The sequence below is a fragment of the Penaeus vannamei genome, unplaced genomic scaffold (assembly GCF_042767895.1).
Source record: "Penaeus vannamei isolate JL-2024 unplaced genomic scaffold, ASM4276789v1 unanchor864, whole genome shotgun sequence".
Lineage (NCBI taxonomy): Eukaryota > Metazoa > Arthropoda > Malacostraca > Decapoda > Penaeidae > Penaeus > Penaeus vannamei.
Window position 1 is genome coordinate 7,501 of NW_027213868.1, and position 5,000 is coordinate 12,500.

Below are 5,000 nucleotides of genomic sequence, written 5' to 3' on the forward strand. Positions count from 1 at the left end.
AGAAAGAATAAGAGAGAGAGGGAGGGAGGGAGGGAGAGAGGAAGAGAAAGAATAAGAGAGAGAGAGTGGGAGGGACTGATAAAAACATACATAAGAAAAAATATATACAGATACAAAGATGTGTGATTCTTTAAATTCATCTAAACATCCAAAGTAACCAAACATTCTCGGGTAAAAAAATATACTTTGTAAAAACTTGCTTACAGCTTTATCATGTTAACCCCAATTATTTGAGCTGATAGACAACTATTTTGTTTGCATGTAAAAAAATGTCACCACTATAACTACTGATGATCAAATATAAAACAACTTTGTCCCAAAAAAACACTGATGCGGTTCATTGGATTATTGTTTGAGTCACACCCTGCATTTTACAGTAACTGATTTGCTTTTGGTTTTATTTTCATTGTCCATTGAATAAAACAAATGGTCCTTTTTTCTTTTGGGTAAAAATGATTATTTTAAAAGATGAGAAGTAGGTATTTTACCTCTTGGAGATCAGAATTAATTACAAACTACTCATAGTAATTTTTGGTCCTTTTACTTTAGTTTCTCACATATTTTATCCCATCAAGGAAGATGAGTCTGATGTCCCTTTATAACAATCCTTACAGATTTTATCCCATCAAGGATGATGAGTCTGATGTCCCTTTATAACAATCCTTACAGTTCCCAGTATTTTGTACATACTGTCTCAACAACTATCTTGTTAGACATGCTAACCAGTTTTCCGATGATTGAAAGAATGTGTTGGTTTTACTAGTTTATGTTGTATTGCTGATGCTGATATCTCTTAATAGTAATTTTGACAATGGTCGAAAGTACCTTATAAAACCTGTATATATAGAGATAATTCGGACAAGTGGCATTGATTTGGAGATTTCATATTTGCTCTGTGTTTGTGTACATATATAAATATACATATATGTATTTTTGTTTTTTGTTTCAATGCATGTATGTATAATGGTCATTGCTGTTATCATTTCACTCATTACAAAAGGAATTACAGCAGTATCTTAGAACAACTAAAGTATGTATCCTTTGCTGTGATTCATGTAATTTCAACCAAGAAAGGGCAATTCAGTATGACATTCCCTTCTGTACTAAGCAAACACAAGAAAACCCAGGTTTTTCTTTGTAATTCATGTTAATCTTGCACAATAAAATCATGAAATGTATTAAATTTTATAGCTTTTGCATATATTTATCCTGCATAGGATTTACTCCCCCCTCCTACAAAATTATAAAAAAAATTAAATTAAACTTTCACTACCCATCTTTCTTCAGAATATAGATGGTGTGGGATATTCAAACACCATCAACTTTATAACCATACAGGAAAAGAAAAAAAAGCATATCACGTAAAAATGTCTATTTTATACAACTGTACAAAATGGTATTTCATCCAGTCTACCACATTCAGTTGGGCAAACACTGTTTCCGCCAATAATCCTGTCAACTTGTAAATGGTCAAGAAAAACACTTTACAACAAAGTCAGATTCAGTGACATACTTTAGACCTAACATTTTGCTGTTTTAAGTCTGAGGTATGATAAAAAACAACCAATTCACGCACACCTAATAAAGCTTTACATTCGGTCAGTATCACAATACTGGAGTCAATAAAAATCCATATATTAATACTATAAACTTTTCTTTTTAAATTACCTCTGTTGCTCAGACTTAACACAGTAGCGTCAATTGTCTAAATTTTGCCCCGGGGAACCGCTCGGACAGAGATGTCGGTTCCATCAGTTGTGATTGGTGAAAGGCCTTTACATCAGGGGAACAAATTTCAGGTGCTTCACTTGAACAATATTTGAATTATGATATTTTTTTCTTCTGTTTGCATCCCTGGTTAAGAAGTCTATTTATAATAACTATATCTGCAATGCATTTGATATACAAGAACCTCCTGTGGCATGCACAAAACAGTAATCCTCATTCAAGAATGGATACAAATCTTCTGAAGTTCTCTTATCACAGTGATCATGAGGCTTGTCATCATGTTATTTGAACAAAACCACATTTATTGTTGGTCAGGCTAGTAAGATCCCAAGAGAAGGCATCTATAACATTTAAAATTTCTATATCTACACATAAGCTTTCAAACACATGAATGAAACCATATAAAACTGTGATATATAAAAACAAAATCATAATAGAAAGAAAAATGATACAAACATGAAAACAAAAACACATGTAGGTGATATAATATAGGCTGATAAGAAAATTTAATATAAAGTAAATTATAATCCTCAGCAAAACCTTCATCGGTTTGAAAATAAAATGAAAGCAAAAAACAAAAAATGAGAAGAATCACATGTGCAGGATGAGAATTTGACTTGCTGTACGAAGAAGAAAAAAAGTAGAAATGAATATCATAAAATGCTACTAGTAATAATAATGAAAATAACAAAAAATAATAATGATGATGAGTATAACAATAATAATAACAATGAACTTACATCCTGGAAATTATTCAAGGTCCTGTGTAGCAATCCTCGTTTGCTAATACTGAACTGTTCTAGGTCGGGCCCCTATGCATGCCACAAAATGCCACATCAGAGCCAACACAATAAAGCATCGCATAAAAGTTTTGGTAAAGGGGGGGATAGCATTTGTAAAGTTAATATTACATGTATAAGAAAAGAAAAAGAAGAAGAAAAAAAAATACAGTACAATAAATTAAGGTCGCTTGCATTAGGAGAAGCAGATGGATTGGTGAGGAGTCTCTTGGAGCAGGAGTACAAAAAGAGTTGCTGGCATTTAAGCTTGCTAACAAATGCCCAGCTTTAAGTTGGAAAACTTTTGCTGTACTTTAGTGTAATTGGCCTCAGGTTGTCTAATCTAAAGGTGGGTTGGTCATCATAAAAATAAATATAAGCTGATTAATAATAGCAATAATAAAGAGAACGATGATAATAATAATAACAAATAAGAAAATGATAACAACTAGTCATTAATAATAATAATGAAATGATAAAACACAAAATGTACCAATAATAAAAACTGGGAGAAGTAAAACACTAGAACCTGCAATAAAAACTAAGCAAAAAAAAAAAAAAAAGAAAAAGAAAAAAAAAAGCACACTGGTCAAGTAAATAAAGAAAATGCTCTATTTCTGCGTTTCCCTTTCCTTCTGAACACAAAATAAACTTTGAGAAGAACAACACAATGATGTAAGAGTTCTTGCAAAAAGGATGTAGCTGGCCATTCCACAATGAACAAATTCCTTGGGTGTCTTTGCCCAACAGCCGAGGGTGGGCGTTGGCTCAAATTGGATTATGACAGACAGAGAGAGGTAGTTGTCTGGATAGTCAAGCTGTCATTCCTTTCCATGGTGAGGGTTTTGCAAATGGTGGATATTGCACTTGTCAGATGATGCCGTTGCTGTAACACATTTTTATATAGTAATGATTTTTGACAAAGACTTATTTTCTTCTTCTTCTCTCTCTCTCTCTCTCTTTTATTTGTTTGTTTGTCTGTTATTGTCATAGTTTCAATAACTTGTAAAAGAAAAACAGAGATGTGATGAACAGCCGTCCTCAAGTGCAAAATCCGATCCTCAGAGTGCAAGGAATAGAATGGCTAATCAATGAAGGCACTTTGTGTGCTTGCAACCACAAAAAGAAATAATAAAACAAAAGGGTACAGTAAAGAAAAGAAAAGAAAAAAAATCTTAGAAATTAATCTAAATGAAAAAGCCTCTGATATGAATTAGCACAAATTATTGTTTAATATGGCAATCTTTGCATATTTGTATTAAAAAAACAGTAAAGAGGACTACAACATACTATTGATGATGCTCATGCTGTAGAAAACAAGGTCTTGTTTCAACATATTCACATACATATGTCTTGGCACTAAAACAGCACACTTAATGAACGGGAACAAATTTTCCCATTCATTACCTTCACCTCCTGACTTTTAAAGCCTTTGGATTAAGAACATCTGAGATCACAAAAAATTCCCTAACAATGTCAACAACTTGCAAAGAGAAATAATAATAATAATAATAATAATAATTATAATAATAATAATAATAATAATAATAATTATAATAATATTCTACCGGTATACGGGTGGCTACAGGAGATGCACGTTGTGGGGCTGTGGGTTAAAAGGAGAGAGGAGACAACGTGCATCCCTTGAGCCCCAGTGATAACTAGACTATCCAACAGTTCATAACACTGACATTCCTAAGCTACAGAGGATTGGAAAAAAATTGAAGAGTGAAGCGATATGTGTAGAACAATCGTTAGAAGCTGCTTTTTTCGGCAGTAACAGCCTTCAATGATAGTTTGTACAAAGTGGAGAGAAACAGTGTATCATATAATACAATGATGAAGTTGTGAAAGACACTGTCACAATCATGCCTCACCATAGACTTGCAAACAGATTTCATTTTCTCTGAGTATAAATTACAAAAATATTTAATCACTTTGTTCACATTTGGATAGTCACAATATGCATTGCGTGATTCAATAATGCATGTGTTTTTTTTTGTTTTTTTTTTTGGATTTTATATTTTTATATTTTTAAGTACAGTAGGCATTACAATATATTTGCATGTCGACGACCTGGATGGGCAATTACCCCAGCACACTATACTGTACATTGAGTGTTTGTCAATGAGGCACAGGGCAGGTCACACTCACTCCTCATTTGCACCAATTGCCAGCCCAACATTTATATATCTGTACATCATATTATTATGCTCAACCATCAACATCACCGGCAAGATGTCCAGTGAATTTAATGATTTAAATAGTTTTGTTTAGTTTTATACAAATCATTTGCCTTTGACAGTAGTGTCGTGCACATCCAGAGTTGCTTATCTGAATATCAGATCACAAAAACTCTGCATGGTACATCAGTAAACCAATACTGAACTACTAATGCTGTTACATTGCAGAAAACACATGCAGATTTACAAATACAAGCAACATCTGCTGAGCTTGAGTATCATGTTTTACTTTATCATGAATGCCTTTGAT

At 32.9% G+C, this 5,000-nt stretch overlaps 1 protein-coding gene across 2 annotated transcripts in view; it reads right to left on the reverse strand.

Moving 5' to 3' along the window:
- Nucleotides 1–1,357: 1,357 nt before the first annotated feature.
- LOC113823667 (transcriptional enhancer factor TEF-1) overlaps nt 1,358–5,000 on the reverse strand; it is a 15,798-nt gene continuing 12,155 nt past the window's right edge. For both annotated transcript variants that reach the window (XM_027376346.2, XM_027376345.2), the window contains one exon: nt 1,358–5,000. This exon is cut by the window's right edge and continues 516 nt beyond it. The gene's annotated coding sequence lies outside the window, so the exon portion shown is untranslated.